The sequence below is a fragment of the Bos javanicus genome, chromosome 1 (assembly GCF_032452875.1).
Source record: "Bos javanicus breed banteng chromosome 1, ARS-OSU_banteng_1.0, whole genome shotgun sequence".
Taxonomy (NCBI): domain Eukaryota; kingdom Metazoa; phylum Chordata; class Mammalia; order Artiodactyla; family Bovidae; genus Bos; species Bos javanicus.
The window spans coordinates 77427129-77450779 of NC_083868.1; the positions used below are offsets into that span (position 1 = coordinate 77427129).

The 23651-nt window shown below is 38.4% G+C and overlaps 1 protein-coding gene across 1 annotated transcript in view; it reads left to right on the forward strand.

The window, feature by feature from the left end:
* Nucleotides 1-23651, forward strand: part of P3H2 (prolyl 3-hydroxylase 2) — a 177622-nt gene that overhangs the window by 26633 nt on the left and 127338 nt on the right. The gene's annotated exons all lie outside the window — the stretch shown is intronic.

Genomic DNA, 23651 nt, shown 5'->3' on the forward strand with positions numbered 1-23651 from the left:
CAAATGAGTGAGACGTCCTCCTACAGAGGAAACAAGATCCAAATAAGAGGAGGATCCTGTATAAAGACTTGAAGATGTTTAAATGCCCAATGAGGAATTCTACTGGGCATACAATACAGTCCCTTTTCTAAAGTATTAGTTGGTAAAGATTTTTCAAGTCTATAATACGCTCAGTGAGAACTGCAAAATGAGATCTATACAATTTTTGTTTGTTTACCAGATTAATATTTTGTTTTCAGTAAACATTTAACTCAACATGGTTAGTGCCTATGATCTGGAAGACCCCAGAAAGAAAAGCAAAAGGAAACAAGTGATGTCCTCTAAAGAAATGACCAATTATTTGAGGACATAGCCATGTTTATTTAGGTAAGAAGCATATGTGACCTGATGCATAATGAGAAATGAAAAGGTGCTTTTGGGGCAGGAAGGAGGGAGCAGTTGTGAAGTCTTACCCACCAGGCCCTCCCTGATGATCTACCTACAGAGAGTCATTGACTTCACATTCTTTCCACTTTATGGCACAGACACCAGACCACAAGTCCTTTACCTCATCAACCACTGAGACTGTGCCAGGCCCGGAACGCCTTCCCCACAAAGGCCCCCATTCATCATTTCTTCACCCTGTGACTGAAATGCGATGTGGAAGCAGGCAATCGTAGCGCTAAATACAGGATCGAAAACCAAAATTGCACTAGGGTGGTAGCTTTGTGGTTTCCAAGTCTCTTTTAACAGACCTCACAACTTGGACACCCTTCTAGACCTGCCCAGATTATGATGAGTCCATGGAGCTAGGAAGCCCCAGCATGACAACCAAGCGCTTGTCTCCCAGTTTCTGACATGTTTTCCTTTAAATGTCTCAAAGGCCTCCCTGGCTTATTCCTGTAAAAGGTAATCCATGCACTGACAAGATACAGAAAGAGGAGAGATACAGGATGGGATCTCAGGTAGGCATTTGTGACACCCGAGTCAGTAGAGAATATCTTTCTGGTCCTTCTGCTGGCTAGGAGGACCAGGGTGGAGAGAGAAGGTCACAAGGAAGGAGAGATTAAGCAGTTCTTGATAATCTGTCTTCAGGACATGGGGTCCCATCCTATACTCCTTTTGTTTCAAAGGGCTACTTGGGCATTTTTAATTAAATTCAACACCTCATTCACTCAGTTGGAAGTTTCCCTGGTCATTATCTGTGGATGGTGGTGCCAGGGATCCTAGGAGATAAAGAACTAAACTTGCGGTATGATTGTGGAGCCCCCAACATCTGCCTGGGGATACTAGGGGTTATGGGGAAGACTTCTAACAAAATTAGGTCTAGTTTTTCTTTTGCCTCTGGCTCTCATACACTCTGAATGCTCAGGACAGTGTATGTGCAGGGGAGCTGGAGGGTGGATATAGGCGAGTCAAGTATTGCACATTCTGTGGGTGGAAGGAAGTTCATTACTGAATATCCCCAAGTATTACAGTGACTATTTTCTTGGCAGTCATGTATATAAAAATGCTACTTAAGATTTTTCATTTTAATAAAAATCTCATTAATCAAAAAATACATGTAGCTTTTTTTTAATTTAAATTTATTTATTTTAATTGGAGGCTAATTACAATATTGTATTGGTTTTGCCATACATCACCATGAATCCACCATGGTTGTACATGTATTCCCCATCCTGAACCCTGCTCCCACTTCCCTCCCCATACCATCCCTCTGAGTCATCCCAGTGCACCAGCCCCAAGCATCCTGTATCCTGCATCAAACCTGGACTGGCGATTCATTTCTTATATGATATTATACATGTTTCAGTGCCATTCTCCCAAATCATCCCACCCTCTCCCTCTCCCACAGAGTCCAAAATACTGTTCTATACATCTATGTTTCTTTTGCTGTCTCGCATACAGGGTTATCATTACCATCTTTCTAAATTCCATATATATGTGTTAGTATACTATATTGGTGTTTTTCTTTCTGGCTTACTTCACTCTGTATAATAGGCTCCAGTTTCATCCACCTCATTAGAACTGATTCAAATGTATTCTTTTTAATGGATGAGTAATACTTCATTGTGTATATGTACCACAGCTTTTTTACCACAATGAGGTACCATTTCATGCCAGTCAAAATGGCTGCAATCTAAAAGTCTACAAGCAATAAATGCCGGAGAGGGTGTGGAGAAAAGGGAACCCTCTTACACTGTTGGTGGGAATGCAAACTAGTACAGCCACTATGGAGAACAGTGTGGAGATTCCTTAAAAAAACTGGAAATAGAACTGCCTTATGACCCAGCAATCCCACTGCTGGGCATACACACCGAGGAAACCAGAATTGAAAGAGATACATGTAGTTTTTTATTTTTATTTTTTTAAAGTGAGAAGATATCCAAGCAGAGATCTTTCTTTAGATCAGTCCTTGGTATTCTTAAAAGTCCATAGCTTTTACTCAGGAGAGAAAAAACAATTTCCCTTTATCTTTCTTTACATCTGGCCTCATATGTTGTGTTAATGTTCACCCTGATATTGCAGTTGTCAAGTAAAGATAACTTCTCAAGAAGGGTATGATATTAGTCACACATTTTATCCTTCTATCCCCAAATCTGACTCATTTTGTTGACAGTCCAGCCATAGGACAGACCCACATGTTTTCTTTACCATCAGCAATGTAGAAAGAAGCACAGATTTAGTTTCCAGATGAACAAAGAAGTATGAAACTTTTGAGCTTAGTGAATATTCTGTCTTCTCTCCCTTCTACCCAAGACATCTTGGAAGTTTCTAATGTGGTCCAGTACAGTTACGTCACTCATTATTGCCAAGGGATTTTACCCCACAGCATGATTATCGAGATACAATACAAGGTATATTCATATTCTGAGAAAATAACATTTTTGTGATTCCAAAAACGTTTAAAGGAGATATTTGTTTTAAGGACCTAAGAAAGAACTCCTTTAAAAAGGCTTTAACATGTATGCTTATCAACAACTGAGCCTTTAGATCTATTGAACTGAAGATTATTTCCATGTGTTCCAGATGGAATTTTATGCTTGGTCTCTGTTAAATTTACCTTGACTGAAGTCAAGTTGAAAATCTGGCCTGTAAGTTTTGATAAGAAAAACTTTAACAATGTATGTTGAGGAGTCAGAAGGCAATCACTTCAAGAATTTGTTAAAAACTTGGACCAATGCATTTATTTCTAAAATGTATTTGTTGGTGAAATATGATCAGGCATCTTTCAGATTTGTTGTCTGTGACACTATAGGATAGTCAACCTTCCCTTTAATTTATAGTAATCTAGATAGTTTTTGTCTTTCTCTTCTTTCTTCCACTTGCCTGGCTTTTCCTTCCCACTAATTTTCTATCCAAGAATCATCGTCAGAAACAAAACTAACAAAAACCCACAAGAATTGGGAGCATTATGGAATTTGATAGATATGAGTTTGGAATTGCTCATCAATTCTTCATCAAATATTGAGATCCTGCAGTGTACCAAGATATTTAATTTATATTGTAGGAGAAGGAAATGGCAACCCACTCCAGTGTTTTTGCCTGGAGAATCCCAGGGACGGGGGAGCCTGGTGGGCTGCCATCTATGGGGTTGCACAGAGTCGGACACGACTGAAGTGACTTAGCAGCAGCAGCAGCAGAGCAGTGTGGATTGACAAGACATTGACCATTCCCTAAACAGTCTTATGTTACAACAAGTGATACAGACATTTAAAGAGCAGTGATAGAATTTGAAAATTATTTTCATAGAGAGGTACATGCAGAGTGTTGCAGAATATGCATAGAAAGGAATTTATCCTACCTGGTGGTATTTTTAAGACTGCAACCTCATAAGAAGAGGTGACCTTAACTGGGTCTGGATAGGTGTGTAAGAGTTTGCAGGGTTCAGATTAAAGTCAATAGCATGGATTATCTTATAGAGGATACAGATTTACTTACTATTCAGAAAGAAGTTAAAGCTTATATTCCATAACAAATCTAACCTTCCTCATAAACTTCTATCCTGCTGAGTAGTGGACCAGGGACTGGGTTATGGAGAAGAACTTAACTTGCCAGTTAATTTCATTCCCTTATGGTCTTGTCTGTTTTAAGTAATTCAGTCTTTCAAGGAAAATACTCAGTCTTTCAGATTTTTCCTTTCTTCCCCATGCTCCTTTCCAACGTAATATAACTTTTTTTTCTGGGTATTTGAAAGGATTTAATGTGACTTCTTGGTAGTAGAGATTTGTCCAGATCCTCATGGAGTCCTTTGGCTTTGGTCCCTGGACTGGTGTTCATTGAGGTACAGTTTGTCCCACTTGATCTTTTGGGGAGAAGAGTCCAGATTTATGATCTCCTTAGTCCTAATCTTTTATGAAATTTTACACACTGTAACCTTATTGCATGACTTCAGGCTTCTGCACAACCACCACTGTACCAATTCTGAAGTTTCTCGTATGCAAGCTAAAGCACTAGAGCCCCTTCAGACTATGTGCAGGCTGAGAAAACCAGGAGGGCTGCTGCAGGGTGGGAGGTAGAAGGAAAAGCTGGGCATCTGGGCATCAGCAGTGTTCCTAGGGCATACCCAAGGAAGCCAATGCCTCTTGCTATGGTACTTACGTTCTTTCATAAAAATCTGGTTCTTTCTCTAGAAATTCCTCTCTGAGCTGCTGCTGCTAAATCACTTCAGTTGTGTCTGACTCTGTGCGACCCTGTAGATGGTGGCCCACCAGGCTCCGCGGTACCTGGGATTCGCCAGGCAAGAACACTGGAGTGGGTTGCCATATCCTTCTCCAGTGCATGAAAGTAAAGAGTGAAAGTGAAGTCACTCAGTCGTGTCCGACTCTTCGTGACCTCATGGACTGCAGCCTACCAGGCTCCTCTGTCCATGGGATTTTCAGGCAAGCGTACTGGAGTGGGTTGGCGTTGCCTTCTTTTTTTTTTTTTTTTAAACTTAAGAATTTATAGGTGAGCGCAGAGCGGCGAGCCCAGCCGCCGCCCGCCCGCCTCCCCAACTCACTTGCAGAGTGTCTGGTGTTGCCTTCTATGCCTCTCTGAGCTATCCATCCTCATTTCTCATCCAGGGAGATACTATCCAGTGACACCAATTAGAGGACTCTGTGAAAAATAAGAGGAAACAGTGGGGCCAAGATATATTAGGAAGATTAAACAGATTTAGTTTGAATTTGGGAGATGAGTAGCTGAAGAAGACAGCAGCATTTGTTGCTTGGGTGATGATGCAGCTAGTGATGCCATCAGTCAAATAAATAGTATAATGCATTTGGAAGTAAATTCAGTGAGGCTAATTTTGGTAATTGTCTTAGCAGTAATAGAGAACAGGCTTAAGTCTTTTCAATATGTTTTGCTGTACTCAATAGAATATGCTCATCTCTCTTTGCCTGTCCAGGGAGAACTTACAAATCAAAACCATTGCATGTTATTAATTTTGTAAAATTACTGGGAACATGTCGAAGTGTGGATTTTTCAATTTAAGGTGAGGAGGAAGTTTTCAACAAAGTAAAAATACACCACATTTTAATAATCCATGTTAATGAATGGGGTGGAACTTTAACAAACATACTAAATATGCCAATTCAAAAGTCAGTTCTATACATAACCAGTAGTATTTTCTCCCTCTGGATTTTCTAATCTATTTCAAATAAAAGTTTAAAAGTAGTTGTTCGAACAATTGACAGGAAAATACATAGCTCCAATAAGAGTAACAATTCTGAAGAGTCTTTCATTTACAAGAAGCATGTTTAACCTATTAGATTATGCAGAGCTGCACATGATTAGATAATTTGTGCAGGCATTTGTGTAGCAATTGAGAAGTCAGTCACTTTCCTGTGGTGGCAACACATCTCCATTGAAAGGCTTATAAGGAGGATGTGGCAAAGTACTCCAGTATTCTTGCCTGGAGGATCCCATGGACAGAGGAGCCTGGTAGACTACAGTTTATGGGGTTTCAAAGAGTTGGACACAAATGAAGCGACTTAGCATGCACGCACACACGCACATATCTAAGATCTGTAGTATCTCAAGGGGTTAGCTATATGTAAGTTATGTCTGCATCTACAAAGATAGGTATATCATCATTTTGGCCCTCTTTGTTACACTTCAGTTCAGTTCAGTCACTCAGTCATGTCCGACTCTTTGCGACCCCATGAATCGCAGCATGCCAGGCTTCCCTGTCCATCACCAACTCCTGGAGTTTACCCAAACTCATGTCATCGAGTCGGTGATGCCTCCAAATATCTCATCCTCTGTCGTCCCCTTCTCCTCCTGCCCCCAATCCCTCCCAGCATCAGAGTCTTTTCCAATGAGTCAGCTCTTCCCATCAAGTGGCCAAAGTATTGGAGTTTCAGCTTCAGCATCAGTCCTTCCAATGAACACCCAGGACTGATCTCCGTAAGGATGGACTGGTTGGATCTCTTTGCAGTCCAAGGGACTCTCAGGAGTCTTCTCCAACACCACAGTTCAAAAGCATCAATTCTTCAGTGCTCAGCTTTCTTCACAGTTCAACTCTCACATCCATACATGACCACTGGAAAAACCATAGCCTTGACTAGACAGACCTTTGTTGACAAAATAATGTCTCTGCTTTTGAATATGCTATCTAGGTTGGTCATAACTTTCCTACCAAGGAGTAACCGTCTTTTAATTTCATGACTGCAATCACCATCTGCAGTGATTTTGGAGCTCCCCCCAAAAAAGTCTGACACTGTTTCCACTGTTTCCCCATCTATTTCCCATGAAGTGATGGGACCAGATGCCATGATCTTAGTTTTCTGAATTGGTTGCACTTAAAACCGCCAATAAAAACAGCAAACATCACAAATGGCTGCATCCTTAGACAATGCTGTACAGCAGAAGGATCACTGTGTTCTAGCACCTTCTCTTCCTCTTATTTCATGTGACTCTGAAAAAAATCTCAATTCTTTCCTGAACCTCAGTTTTTATTTTCATGAAATGACAGAGTTTCACCAGGAGCAAGCAAAAGAATAATTTATATCCAAGTTCTTTAAGCCCCAAATAGAATTCTTTAAGCCAGGTGTACATGTGCTCTCTAATTCAACATTTGGGATTAACATAATTCTAATTTTTTTCTCCAAAGTCTGTATATCTGATTTAAAAAAAAAATCTAAATAAAAATCTGTGAGATAGATATTAAGTCTCTTCTATGACTGTGGTTCAATCATGAACTCCTTATTACCAAATTCAGACTGAAATTGAAGAAAGTAGGGAAAACCACTAGACCATTCAGGTATGACCTCAATCAAATCCCCTACAATTATACAGTGGAAGTGAGAAATAGATTTAAGAGACTAGATCTAATAGAGTGCCTGATGAAATATGGATGGAGGTCTGTGACACTGTACAGGAGACAAGGATCAAGACTATCCCCAAGAAACAGAAATGCAAAAAAGTAAAATGACTGTCTAAGGAAGCCTCACAAATAGCTGTGAAAAGAAGAGAAGCGAAAAGCAATGGAGAAATGGAAAGATATACCCATTTAAATGCTGAGTTCCAAAGAACAGCAAGGAGAGATAAGAAAGCCTTCCTCAGTGATCAATGAAAAGAAATAGAGGAAAACAATAAAATGGGAAAGACTAGGAATCTCTTCAAGAATATTAGAGATACCAAGGGAACATTTCATGCAAAGATGGCTCAATAAAGGACAGAAATGGTATGGACCTAACAGAAGCAGAAGATATTAAGAAGAGGTGGTAAGAATACACAGAAGAACTGTACAAAAAGATCTTCATGACCCAGATAATCATGATGGTGTGATCAATCACCTAGAGCCAGACATCCTGGAATGTGAAGTCAAGTGGGCCTTAGAAAGCATCACTACGAACAAAGCTAGTGGAGGTGATGGAATTCCAGTTGAGCTCTTTCAAATCCTAAAAGATGATGCTGTGAAAGTGCTGCATGCTATATGTCAGCAAATTTGGAAAACTCAGCAGTGGCCACAGGACTGAAAAAGGTGTTTTCATTCCAATCCCAAGGAAAGGCAATGCCAAAGAATGTTCAAACCACTGCACAATTGCACTCGTCTCACACGCTAGTAAAGTAATGCTCAAAATTCTCCAAGCCAGGCTTCAGCAATACGTGAACCGTGAACTTCCAGATGTTCAAGTTAGTTTTAGAAAAGTTAAAGGAACCAGAGATCAAATTGCCAACATCTGGTGGATCATCGAAAAAGCAAGAGAGTTCCGGAAAAACATCTATTTCTGCTTTATTGACTATGGCAAAGCTTTTGACTGTGTGGATCACAATAAACTGTGGAAAATTCTTCAAGAGATGGGAATAGCAGACCACCTGACCTGCCTCTTGAGAAACCTATATACAGGTCAGGAAGCAACAGTTAGAACTGGACATGGAACAATGGACTGGTTCCAAATCGGAAAAGGAGTACGTCAAGGCTGTATATTATCACCCTGCTTATTTAACTTATATGTAGAGTACATCATGAGAAATGCTGGGCTGGATTAAGCACAAGCTGGAATCAAGATTGCTAGGAGAAATATTAATAACCTCAGATATGCAGATGACACCACCCTTATGGCAGAAAGTGAAGAAGAACTAAAGAGCCTCTTGATGAAAGTGAAGAAGGAAAAGTTGGCTTAAAGCTCAGCATTCAGAAAACTAAGATTATGGCATCTGGTCGCATCACTTCATGGCAAATAGATGGGGAAACAGTGGAAATAGTGGCAGACTTCATTTTTCTGGACTCCAAAATCACTGCAGATAGTGATTGCATCCATGAAATTAAAAGATGCTTACTCCTTTGAAGAAAAGCTATGACTAACCTAGACAGCATATTAAAAGCAGAGACATTACTTTGCCAACAAAGGTCTGTCTCATCAAGGCTATGATTTTTCCAGTAGTCATGTCTGAATGTGAGAGTTGGACTATAAAGAAAGCTGAGTGCCGAATAATTGATGCTTTTGAATTGTGGTGTTTGAGAAGATTCTTGAGAGTCCCTTGGACTGCAAGGAGATCCAACCAGTCCATCCTCAAAGAGATCAGTCCTGGGTGTTCATTGGAAGGACTGATGTTGAAGCTGAAACTCCAATACTTTGGCCACCTGATGCGAAGAGCTGACTCATTTGAAAAGACCCTGATGCTGGGAAAGATTGAGGGCAAGAGGGAAAGCAGACGACAGAGGATGAGATGTTTGGATGGCATCACCGACTCGATGGACATGGGTTTGGGTGGATGGACAGGGAGGCCTGGCGTGCTGTGGTTCATGGGGTCGCAAAGAGTCAGACAGGACTGAGCGACTGAACTGAACTGAACTGAGGACTGAGGAGACTATGGCTCAGAAAGTTCAAGGAAATTGCAACCCACTCCTGCCTTCTTGAATGAAAGCCCCAGGGACAGAGGACCCTGGTGGACTACAGTCTATGGGGTTGCAAGAATCAGACATATATTAAGGACTAAACCACAACCACAATCAGGACTGAGGAGACTATGGCTCAAAAAGTTCAGTTAACAATAGATTGGAAATGGGTTATGTATGACCACAAAGCTTGTGCATTTTGTTTCATCAAAGGAAGAATAAAGGGGTGGGGGGAAAAGGCAATTTATAATATTGACATTTTTATGTATAAATTTTTTAACATTTAATGAAGTTTTACAACTGCAAAGCCATTGGTTAGAATAACATGTTTACTTTTAGCATTCACAATATTCCTTTATTCAACTGGTGTTTGGCTTTTATAGTCTTCACAGTTGAGTTTCTCACCCTTTCTAAAATGCTTTTAGAACTTGTATGTAAATAACATGACCTAACTAAAGGTGTGTCTTCTGGCCAAGCGATGGGGAAAATTAAGACAACTTTCTGATAGATACAAAATAATGCTATTTATGTTTTAGATGATGGAAAGATGTTGTTTTAAATCATGGCAGAGTTTGGTTAAAAAATCCTCAAATTAATTGTTACCCACATTCCCATTGTTGGTAGAGACCTCTTATTTATGAACTCTTTCCATTCTGAACTTCATTAGCTACAAACACATTGAGGAGGTTTTGCTGTAGGATAAAGGAGGTGACTGGTGAGAAATTATTCAGGACTTCTAACTATACATACACATAGCATGCGCAGAATACACAATCAGCTCATTTGAGTTCTGAGCTTTTCATGGGTTAACTCAAACCCTGACTCTGCCTTTTTACTACTGTTTGACACAAAGTAAATCACTGAGGGATCACACCACTCTTCAAATTATCTTCTCGCTAAGTACTCAAGTTGATTTGACAGATAACTTTTGCATAGGTAATATGTTTTCAGAATAATGAGCATGGAACACATTACAAGGCTTTTAATCTATCAACTGTTACTATAATAAAGACATCCAAATTCCCATTTTTAAATTCCAAACACGTCTGTGGTTTTTGTTTATTTATCAAGTTTAAATAAGCTAGTTACTCTGTTGGAACACAAATACAAGCCCAGTGGGAGCCACAAGGCATGATTGTCCTGTATGGACCCAGGGTTGATCTTGAGTGCAGTTGGCAAAGTGGAAAACAATGTTTGCTGTTAATCTGAAATGTTCCTGAAAGGCTGCATGTGATTTGAGGATGGATTTGGTCTCTATGGGTGCCTCGGGAATTTTTATACACAGTTGATTTTAGAAAGTACTTTTATTTAGAGCTGTTTTTATGCCAGTGATGGGGCAGACCACACCACAATTACACATTTTAGAAGGGAGGATCCTTTGATGACAGATGTAATTTCTACCCCCTCATTTTTCCCCAGTTGAAAGATTAACATTTAAAAACCCTTTGAAAATGGCTTGGTCCTTTTTTCACATGTGGATTTTTTTTTTTTTTTGAATCTTGAAAAAATTTATACAGGCTATAGTTTTTAGTGAAAAAGAACACATCAGAGAGTTGATTTCTTTTCTTTATCCAAAATAGAAAGGGTGTGGGTTTTCTCCCTTTGATGTGGATACGTGAGGCACACCTCCTCCCCAGCACTTTTGATGACTTTAATATTTCCTACTGTTCAGACTTCGACAAGAGCCTCCCACCTTTTCTCCCTGTCTTTCCTTAAAATACATAAGAGGTTTTGCATTTCTTAGGCCAAATGTGATCTTGGATAAATGCTGAAGAAGGAAGACTGCAAATTATTTTCATAATTTGGTTTTCAAGACTTCAGAAAACCAATTTTATCATAAAATAAATAAGAGGAAATCCTAGACACCCTTATCATAAGAGGAAATCCTAGACACCCTTATTAGCTGCTCAGATTTGATGATCTTAGGCAGATGCAGGTAAGTTCCATGATTTTCTGCATTATGGGTTTCTAGTTATACATATATTTTCACCCACTTAAAATTGGCATATTGTGTTCTTTAACCAAAATATGATTGCAATAGAATTTCAATTTTCATCAAATAATGTATTTGTATTAGTTTCTTATGGAAAGTTATTCTCGATTTACCCTTATGATAAATGGTTTGTTGTTGTTGTTAGTCTCTTCTGTCTTCCACTATCTCCTGGGGGAGTTTGCTCCAATTCATGTGCACTGAGTCAGTGATGCTATCTAACCACCTCATCCTCTGTTTGTCCCCTTCTTCTTTTGCCTTCAATCTTTCCCAGCATCAGGGTCTTTTCAAATGAGTTGGCTCTTCGCATCAGGTGGCCAAAGTATTGGAGCTTCAGCTTCAGCATCAGTCCCTCCAATGAATACTCAAGGTTGATTTCCTTTAGGATTGACTGGTTTGATCTCCTTGCTGTCCAAGGGACTCTCAAGAGTCTTCTCTAGCACCACAGTTTGAAAGCGTTAGTTCTTTGGCGCTCAGCCTTCTTTATGGTCCAGCTCTCACATCCATATATGATTACTGGAAAAGTAATAGCTTTGACTATATGGACTTTTGTTGGGAGAGTGTTGTCTCCACTTTTTAATATGCTGTCTAGGTTTGTCATGGCTTTCCTTATGGATGGTAGTAGTGGTAATTAATCCTTCCTGAGCATTTTCTCTATGCAAAGCACTCTGCTAAGCACGTCCCCTTCAGAAACTCACTCATTTCCCATAAGTCTAGAGGTAGGCATTCTTTTTTTTTATAGCTGAGGAAACAGACTGCCTTCTGCACATTCATACAATTGGGAAAGACAAATTCAGGACTGGCATCTGAGGGTCCTCTCACAGCAAGGCCTGTGTTTTAGTCATGAATTTGTTTAGCCTCTTAAGCTGAGTGTCTTGAGTCTCATGCCTCAGACTGCCATAGTAATTCAGAACATTTTTAACTCCATAAATTATAATTTTGTTAGACTGAATGGCTAGTTATTTTCACATTCTTCCTACTGGAACACTCCTATCATTGATGGTTTGAATCCCTTCAGTTTTTCTGCATTTCATATTATAACCTTGTTTTTGTTCTAAGATAGTCTTGAGTTAAAGTAAATTGATCATTTTAAGATTTTGAGGAAAATGATACAATGTGACATGATAATATCTAGGGCAGACATAGAAACAGTGCTGACAGCTGTATCACTTTGCTTCTGTCCCAGACTAGAATGATGGTCTTAGAAACAATTTCTTGTTCTTATCAGCCTAAAAAGCAAAATATGGTTAAAGTAGATGATAGTGTACTCTAGGAATCAGACTTGCTTTCCTGAAAAAATGTGAAGGGCCTTTCCCCTTTTCAAATCACTCTTTTTCTTTCCGCTTATTTTCAATTTCAGTTTTGTGAACATATAATATACTAATATACAACTCAATGTAGGAAGTCCTTCTATTATAATCATTTATTTTGGAGTCAATGGTAACATGAAACTATATTTTTATATATTATATACTAAAGTAAGAATAATAAATCAGGTAAGAAAACCTCAAAGACTTTATTTAAATGTATAATACCATATTCTGATAATTTCTATAATCCAGTGGAAAAGATATGTATGCTTTTCTTATTACACGGGAAACTCAGAAACTGAGGCATGGGAGTACCATCTTTCTGCTGGGTATCACTGTACGCGTTAGATTGTCTACCTGGGTATGAATGCCAGCTGTCCACATAAACATAGTAATCTAAACCTTGCACTTCTTTTGAAGTAAATTATTGTCTGTAAAAGAATGAAACAGAATGCTTCTTTTTTTTTTAAGAGGTTCTAGAAGGTGTCTGTGAATCCAGCAGGACATTATTCTAATTTTGTTCTCTCGTATTTCTTCATCACAGACACTGCCTGGATTAGTGGGTTTTTAAATGATTTTTCCCTCAAGTTTTATTCCCACCCATAGTGGGGGTTATAAAAAATATGCAAATTTAATTCTCTGACAGGTTTGTCATTAAGATAATCTGGAAACAATGGGATAAAGACTGAGACTTTTGAGTGTCATGATAATGACACCCAAGGTCCTTCACATAATCCCAGGAAACCAGGAAATAAGGTGTCATGAATTGTGGGAATATATCTAAAGGAATGCTGCCGGATCATATCCTAACAAAAAACCAATTTAAATTAAAATTTATTTATTGCTCACTTGTGCTTACATGTATTAACTTTATTGTCACAATAATCTTTTATTGTAGGTGCTATTATGTCCCCACTTTACAAAGTGGATGATTGAGGCACAGAGAAGTTACGTTGCTGTCCAGAGTCACACAGCTAGTGAATGACTGAGCTCAGACTGAGGCATGGTGGGCATCTGGGCTCCAGAGCCCACACCTCCAACCACTGTGCATATGGCCTTCATTCAAACAGTCCTCTTGCCCTCCTGCACCTTCTATTGAAGAGTCCAAGAGAGCTGTTTAACCATTCTTGCACAACTGAATTAAGAATATTCAGGCATATATGTTGCCTTCATTGCTGCTTCCCTGAAAGTGCAAAATCTTAGTTGCAGGAAGTAAGTGATAATCTTAGAAAGAATAAATAAAAAACAAATGACAAAAAAAAAAAACAAACCAAAAAAAAACAAATGACAAGTCTGTATGTACAATCAGACCTGAGAGAACTGAACCTGGGTTTCCTTCCCTATGAAATTAGGGGTGAAGACAGTTAATGGTTGACATTGCTCTCTATAGCCCTTCCCAGTCTGTGGACACGTATACCAATTGGTCTTAGTATAGACTCTCCTGTCTCATGGGGCTGTTATTGCTTGCCGGTTTCCTTTGCTAGATTATAAAGCTTCTAGTATATAATTTCCTGCAATCACTTGAGCAGGTAGTGAGGAGTGATGGTTGAATTAGATAGTAGTAGAAGTTGAAACAACAGCAGCTCTCATTTATTGGGATACTGTTGTTGTTCAGTGGCTAAGCCATATCTGACTCTGACTAGGATCTTATTAAATGCCAAATGATTGAACAGCAGTAATCATATTAGTTTGAATCAAATTCATTGTAAATGTAAGCAAAACTGCTAAAATGAGGAGTTTCGTAGTCCTGACTACTGAGTTCTTCCATCTCTCAGTTCAGTCACTCAGTCATGTCCGACTCTTTGCAACCCCATGAACTGCAGCATGCCAGGCCTCCCTGTCCATCACCAACTCCCTGAGTCCACCCAAACCCATGTCCATTGAGTCAGTGATGCCATCTAACCATTTCATCCTCTGTCGTCCCCTTCTCCTCCTGCCTTCAATCTTTCCCAGCATCAGGGTCTTTTCAAATAAGTCAGCTCTTCACATCAGGTGGCCAAAGTATTAGAGTTTCAGCTTCAACTTCAGTCCTTCCAATGAGCACCCAGGACTGATATCCTTTAGGATGGACTGGTTGGATCTCCTTGCAGTCCAAGGGACTCTCAAGAGTCTTCTCCAATGCCACAGTTCAAATGCATCAATTCTTCTGTGCTCAGCTTTCTTTATAGTCCAACTCTCACATCCATACATGACCACTGGAAAAACCATAGCCTTGAATAGATGGACCTTTGTTAGCAAAGTAACGTCTCTGCTTTTTAATATGCTGTCTAGGTTGGTCATAACTTTTATTCCAAGAAGCAAGTATCTTTTAATTTCATGGCTGCAATCACCATCTACAGTGATTTTGGAGCCCAGAAAAATAAAGTCTGACATTGTTTCCACTGTTTCCCCATCTATTTCCTATAAAGTGATGGGACCAGATGCCATGATCTTAGTTTTCTGAATGTTGAGCTTTAAGCCAACTTTTTCACTCTCCTCCTTCATTTTCATCATGAGGCTCTTTAGTTCTTCTTTGCTTTCTGCCATAAGGGTGGTATCATCTGCATATCTGAGGTTATTGACGTTTCTCCCAGCAATCTTGATTCCAGCTTGTGCTTCTTCCAGCCCAGCGTTTCTCATGATGTACTCTGCATTCAAGTTAAGTAAGTAGGGTGATAATATACAGCCTTGACGTACTCCTTTCCAGATTTGGAACCAGTCCGTTGTTTCATGTCCAGTTCTAACTGTTGCTTCCTGACCTGCATACAGGTTTCTCAAGAGGCAGATCAGGTGGTCTGCTATTCCCATCTCTTGAAGAATTTTCCATAGTTTATTGTGATCCACACAGTCAAAGGCTTTGGCATAGTCAATAAAGCAGAAATAGATGTTTTCCATCTCTCAATGTTTATCAAAAGGTTACCAAATACTGGACTCTATTCTAAGCAATGAAGATGTAATGGTAATTCAAGAAAAAAGCAGACAAGCAAATCTTGATCCCTGGATTTATGAAGTTTACAGTCTAGGGACATTGAAGGATGACCATGTTCCTCTTCCCCTTAAGTATTCTCCCTCCCACCGCCCCTCACCTGTCTCTAAACTCCAGTTTTACTATCTTGTCTCTTGAGGAAGGGGATGGAGAGAGTTCAGAGTAGCTACTGTACCTCTATTTTCTCTTGAGCTATGTTGGATGCAATTGGAAGGGCCCTCTATTGATTCACCTTGGGTCCATTGGATTTTTGAACCATCTGAAAACTGCTACATTTAGCAATATTTTCCTTTTTCCTGGTCTCATATTCTCATCAGTTCCAGTCACTACTCTCTGGAAGGCTCTGATTAAATGTGGTATTTGGATAATGAAGAGACAGTAAATTCTGGTCATGCCATGACAGGAACTTTGATCCTAAGTGAATAATGACTAGTTTTCACAGCCTTGCTCCTTTGTTTCTCTTCCTAAATATGTATCTAAAGGATACTTCCTCTCCTTGTTGTTAAAATTAATTTGGTTAATGTAATAACCAAATTATTACAACTATAACCAAGGCTATAAGATGTGCATATAGCCTTTATTATTTCAAAACCCTTTGTTGTTCATTGTAACTTTTGATTCTCACAAAAACTCCGTGAGATGGATATTTATCATCCTTGTTTTACATAATGAGGTAATTAAAGAGGTGAAGAGGATTCCTGAATTGACCACTAGTTAAGGAGCATCCTGGGCTTCCCAGGTGGCTCAGCAGTAAAGAATCCACCAGACAATGCAGGAGACGGGTTCCATTCCTAGGTTGGGAAAAAACAGCAACCCACTCCAGCATTCTTATCTGGGAAAATCCCATGGATGGGGTGGACTACAGTCCATGGGGTTCCAAAAGTCGGACACAACTTAGAAATTAAACAGCAACAGAGAGCATTCCGTGTTTTTGTACTAGACAATATTACCATTCAAGTAGGAAATGGCAACCCACTCCAGTATTCTTGCCTAGGAAATCCCATGGACAGAGGAGCCTGGCAGGCTATATTCCATGGGGTCACAAAGAGTCAAATATGACTGAGTGACTAACTAAGCACAATACTGCCATTACTCAGAATACATAGCAACAGCCACTCTCTTTGCTGGTGTGTGTGTGTGTGTGTATTTGAGTGAGAGAGAAAAAGAGATTAGAGAAAAGAGGAAAAGGAGATCTAGTTAGGGGAGAAAAAAAATTCAATTTCAACAGATGTTCCAGATCTGAATCCAGACCTCAGATCTTTTTAATGGCATAAAGGTTTTTGGTTTGTCTGGACAGAGAATGAGAATAAAACCTTGAAAAAGAGCCAATTGCTACAGATGACTAGGCAGAGAAAATGTCCAGTGTTGCTAGGAGACCAGTTCTGCCGTCAGGCTCAGGAATGAGAATACACTGGATGGAGGGCATTGGGCTGGAATTTGTGTTTGACATAAACTATTGAATCACGCATGCCAGTGAGGCTGAGTCAGAACCAACCAGAGCTAAAAGCGGTCAAGAAAGTTTTCCTACTTTCTTTTTTTACTTTTTCTCTTTTTTTAATAAAAAAATATTTTTTTTAGGTATAAACCCCTAATTAAAGATTCAGTGGTAAATATGGGATACTTAGACATTTTTAGTACCACGCTGAGCCAGAGAGTTATAAACTGTTTTAAACCATAATTCAGAATGAGAAACACTTTCTCTGAAAATAGTAAGCTAAAAGGGACTTTTAACTTGCTTGTTTTCAGAGTTCCTTTGAGGTAGTTGAAGTTATTGGTCAAATGAATCATCATTACTGAGTTAAGGTCAAGATTCTTTGTACTGTTTGTAAGAGAAGACAGCATGGTGTGTTCTTACCTGGACTCAAAAAACCTTTTTATTCATCTCTGTACTCATGTAAGTAGTCGTTACAGTCATGCATGCCATCTTTTCTCTGTGGGTTTCCTTTTACTCAGATCACTGAGGCCAGGTTTGTGGATTACAGTATCTTCTGAAATGTTTAGCTTTATTTCATTCCAGGACCACAGAGAGATGTCACCAACCTGATCAATTACATTCATCCTATGTGGATCACAAGGTAAACTTGGAGATGATATGGGTTACTAAGCAAGTCCTGTCACTCTGCTGGAGCCATAATAATAGCTGCTTCATCTTTGCATGATTAAGTTAGCACTTCAATGTATTTAAGGACTGCTCAGCATTTCATTTCCTAGAGCCAGGAACAGCTTCAGGGGATGTTCTGGCTTTTGCTGGTTTTTGGTAAAACACATTCTCTCACTTGTCAAGATTGCAGGAAGCAGGGAGCTCTTGGCTCTCAAAATCCAGAGTGTACGCCTGCCAAAGCATATAAGTCTCTCAAAATTAAGGATATTTCTCCTTAATTGTTTCAGTTTTAACATATATGTAATCTCACACCCTAAAATAGCTGGAAGCCACCAATGCTGGCAGTGAAGGTTGAGCCCAGGAAGAAATGAACCCAAAGTTGTCCAAGAAATATGAACTGAATAGATGAAATAAAATCTGCTTAATCCCCTTTGAATATTTTGCAGAGCAACAGTTTATGTTACCATGAGCAGTATAAGACAGAGCTGTGTTTAAATTTCCCTAGAGGATTTTCTTTGAAAGGTTTCTGATACATCTTCAGAAGAAATACTTTCGTTTGGAGAAGTTTAAGGATGAACCATTCCAAAGTAGAGATTCATCATATTGCTGCTCTAATGTAAAATTTTCAGTGATTCCTATGGCGTGTATAGTATCTGAATTAGTCTGGAATTCAAGGCTTTTAGGATCTGAGCCGTCTTATCTTTCAGGCTGATCTTCCACTAATCCTAAGTCTCCCAGGTACCAACCCAAACTCTTTCCTGCTCATCTTTTCCTTGGTACCTCTCTCTCTCATCTTACATGTGTGGATTCTATCGTCTTTTCAAGCCCCTTCTACAGTGCTCTATCTTTCAGGAAGCTTTCTCTGACCTGTGAAGTTTGGGAGAATGTTTTCCCATCTCAGAAATCTCACAAGGCTTTATCTCTGAGTGCATTTATTCTTTTCAACCTTATAGATCAGTTGTTTCATGGTCCAGTTTTCTCTTCATTACTAGGCTCTTAACTCCTGGAGAACAGAATCCCTTTCTGTTTTACTTCCAGGTTGGTCAAAGTATGCTAATTATATGCTGATAGGTGATGGAGTAGATGAATGGATTATATGCTAATAAGTGATGGAGAGGATGAGTGAGATCTGGAGGAAGTGCTGTTTGTATGCTAATAAGTGATGGAGTGGATGAGTGAGATCTGGAGGAAGTGCTGTTTGTCACGTGACCTCATGCAGGGTGAAGGGAGAGCAGCAGTGTACAAAGTGAGAGGACAAATCCATTCTAACAAAAAGGAGAGGTTTCACAAGGAAGTGATTGTAGGCAGAGCTGTCTTAATTGTCCAAGGGTTTAATTCTTTGCAAATGTTCCTCTCTCTATTGTACTTTCAGATCTTTTCTTTCTTAATTATAGTTTTGTAATTTATCAAAGAACTGTGAAGAACTGACTCATTTGAAAAGACCCTGATGCTGGGAAAGATTGAAGGCAGAAGGAGAAGGGGATGACAGAGGGTGAGATGGTTTGATGGCATCCCCGACTTGATGGACATGAGTTTAAGTAAGCTCTGGGGGTTGGTGGTGGACAGGGAAGCTTGGTGTGCTGCAGTCCATGGGGTCACAAAGAGTCAGACGTGACTGAGCAACTGAACTGACCTGAATTTATCAAAGGGAACTAAGAGGATGCATGAGAAAGTGAAAGAAAAAGGCATGGAACAATAAAAAGTTACAGTAAGTCCCCTGCATATGAACCTTCAAGTTGAAAACTTTCAGAGATGTGACCATGCACTTGCATGTCCAGTCACGTAAGTTATTTCATATGTCTGGTGTATATTGTCACCTGTGTGCATCCTGTACAAGTAGTTATGCTTTTCTGTGCTTTACTATATAGTACTGTAGAGAGTACAGATATACAGTATCTTTACTTCAAGCCCAGGATTCTGGAAGCAAGCATAAAAACAGCAGTGATGTGGCTGGTACTACTGTACTTTTCAAGGTACTGTACTATAAGATTTAAAGTGTTTTCTTTATTTTTTCTGTTGATTTTTTATGTATTATTTGTGTGAGAAGGATTGTACATCTATTACAGTACAGTACTATATAGCTGATGGTGTTAGATACCTAGGCTAACTTTGTTGGACATAGGAACAATTGAACTTAACAAATGTGCCCTCCGAATAGAATTTATTCATATGTAGGGGATTCACTGATTGGCTACAGAGGCAATAGGTTGCCCTTTCCTTGTGGACACGCCCTCTCTGTCTTTATCTTTCCCCTTGTGACTGTAATGAGATGGGGTTGGTTCCATAATATTCACACACAATACAGCTTTTGTAAACATGGAAATTATGTTGTGTTTAAAAATCTTAGGAGATTGCTTTCTCTTTACAGAGATGTCTTTACTGTGGGATTATAAATTTAGAATTATAGTTTCTAGATTTACTTTCAGACTCACTGGAATAAACGTGATCTTAAATGGTTCAATGACACTTTACTAATGAATGAGTTGAAACTATACAAGAGTGAGTAATTTAGTTAGAGTTGTATAGCTTTTAAAATAAAGACTCAAGAGTAAAATCCAATCTTAAATCATAGGATAAATATCCTGTTTTTTGTTGGTCTGGGGATATTTTTTAATCTAATGATAAATTGTTGACTGAGTGATCTGAGTCAAAAAAACGAACTGCCCTCAAAGGATTCTTAGTAAGTCCTCTTTATCGTTTTAAAAATTCAGGCAAAGTCCTGATTCACCAAATAGTCTTATTTGTAGCTCATTTGAGGTATGGCCTTAGTTCCAAAGGAGCAAAAGTCTTTGGCTGCACTTGAACTGTCTGTTTCCATTATCTATTGCAAGCATCTCTTCCTTTAGTTCTTGATTATGGGGCATCCATACCCCACTGCACCACTGGGTTTGGAAAAAGAAATTCAGCTTACCATCAGCCAAGCCATGGAAATTCTGGCCCTGCTGTTTGCACTTGTCCTGCTTTCTTTGACCACACTGTAATTTCTGGGCGCACAACTGTCATCATCCTTCGATCATGCCCACCAGAGCTGTGATGACAGCCACAGTCCCCAGGCCACGTGACAGGATGCATTCTAGGCTTTCATGGTCGATGATCTTCTCAACTGTCTACACTCAAGCATGCCTGTAGCTGATTTTCTCAGACACTGCCTGAAAGTTGAAAGGAGGCAGATGGTTTGTGGTTCATTGTGAGGAGTAAGGTATTATCGGGGCTGTTTAAACAGGGGAATGCTTCCCAAGCCATTGCAGCATTTCTTATCTGTAGCTCTGAGGAGGTGGGGTGAGGGGCTAGACTCAGTGACCTTTCAGGTTTCCTGCCAACTCGGCTGTGAGTCTTTAGGAGCAAGCCAGGGGTCAATGGCTGGATTCGCTTTTAATGTTTTTCACTGAAGTATGACATATATAAAATTGCACAGATTGTAAGTCACACACTGTACATCTGTTTAATGCAGACTATTTATCATCGTTTGCAATCTATTCAAAATTCCAAATTAGATATGTCTGTTTCATTATTGCCAAATTCTGACAATCAACATTTTTACAGGATTGATTATATGCTACTGTTTATATCATCTTTTTGTATAGCATTTGATTTTGTTTTTGTTATTTGCAGTGATATAAATGCAGTTTAAGTATAGTATAGGAAGGTAGTATCTATGATATGAAACTGTTAAAATAGCAGTTTAAAAATAATATTTATTCTTAAGTGATTTAAGAATAATGTTTATTTTTCTGGAATAATATATGTTCATTGTAGTTAATTTGAAAAGTATAAGTATAAAATAAAGTATAAGTATAAAATAAAATCCAAGTAATCAATACTTACTCAACTTTATCACCTAAGCCTAACCATTCATAACACTTAAATGTATACCATTTCAGATACACACACACCACATGTTCATGTATATTTAAACAAATTTGAATCATACTAGGCATATTATTATCTAACATTTATCAATTAAAAATACGAAATAAATCTCTTAAAATTTTAAATGGCTATAATGTAGCTATTATATGAATATACTATAATTTATTTAACAAATACTTGCTTAGTTATTTGAACTGTGTTCAGTTTTATACTCCCATACATATTACACGATGCTCATTATTTAATTTAAATTTTCATTTCTCATCATTTTTTTAAAAAATACATTCCTAGGAGTAGATTTGCTGGATCAAATAGTATACATGCCTTAAGACATTTGATATATATTGCCAATTGCCCTTGAGAAAGTTGGTATCACTTAATACTCTAAATATCAGAGGCTGAGTATTTGTTTCCTAAAACCACTGCCAACTTTCTAAATTACACTTAAATAAAGGAAACTATGACAATTTGATGGATAAAAAAAATTCATTTTGTCTTCATATGCATTGTTGATTATCAATATAAATCATCTGTAAAGTACATTTGTTAACCATTGCTTATGTCTTTTGTCCATTACACTTAGGCATCGTTTATTTCTCGTATCACTATACAGGATTTATGTTATGACTAAGGAGATAGTAATTTTACACATATTCTTCTGTTTGTCTTTGTTTCTTGAATTATCACTCAAACTCAGACTTGAGATCAGAACATTTACCAAGACCTAATTTGAAATAAATCTTAAAGAATAGAAAAATAAATCCCCTTTAAATCAGCCTCAAAAGACTGTTTTACATTTGCAATTTTTTCTTTATGATTTCAACAAGTGTGCCTAGAAAGACCCATGAATAGTACAAGAAGATAGTGACTCTGATCTTTTCTGGAATGGAAAGTAGTGAAATAGTACAACAGTACTTTTAAAATCCTCATTGGAATAATTTGAGTAGTAATTATCCTATTTTTAACCTTTCTAATAAAAATTGATAGTGGCTATCAACCAATATTTGCTCATTGATTATGCAATGCAGGATTATTTAGTAATAACAGAAGTTAGAATGGATTTATGTATCTTCAGAACTGTGAGCATATTGAGCTGATTTCCTGGGAAAAACTTAGTGAATATTTTATTTCAATGTTTTGTCTAGGCGACAGATTCCTTTTAGGAACTGGTATTGAAAAGCCTTTTTACTGTAGTTTGTAATAGAAGATTTCAAAATTAGTGTAAGCCTTTTAAAGGAAATTTATTTCAGCATTTAGCTGGTCAACATTTGGTTACTGTATAAAACAAATCATGACAGCTAAAGCCAAGGTCTTGGAACATTGCTTAGTTCATCAGTTTCAGTGCAAAGATGTTATCCAGGAATATGTTGAGATTTACTGAGGAAATTAGGTACTTAGATTTGATGTATCTCTTGGAGGCTAGTGGGGAAAAAAATGTTTCAGAACCTAGAATTAGAGCCAAGTTATTTTACTTTCTAAAATTTCTCTAATAAATTATTTTTCTTAATTTTATTTATTCTGCATTTAAATCATTGAAAAAAGATCTTGAGAAGTCTCTGTGTAATATGATTAAGCTTAAAGACTAACCTTTTGACTCAGTTAACAGAAGTGAATGAAGTGATGGCAACACATAACATGATACTTGAAACTGTAGAGAAGTCTGGTATTTGAAGCGGTTTTGAGGTAATGGAAATTACCACTTCAGGCAGACGATTTGTTTTTACTAAAGATAAGTTTTGAGAGGCCAGACTGTGAATATGACTTGTTAGAAATAAGAATGTTTAACGTGGGAGGGATAAATGGCTATATATATATATGTAGTCAAGATTTATTTTCCTGTCAGCTCTTGCCTCCTTGCTATGAGTACTCACTCCTTTAATGGGGTGCTCTTGATTACAGCTCTTGATAAGCAGGAGAAGAAAAGGAGAGAGAGCAGGACTAAGCAAAGTTCCCAATACTCTTTCAGAGGATGCATCGATTTTTGTAACTAGAAACACACTGGACATTCCTCAATGTCCTTAATGTCCTTTGTCCCAGTGCCCTTAACATCCTTTGGGTTAATTCCTCAATTAACTTGAGTGCAAGACAAGATTGAATCAAGATTCTTT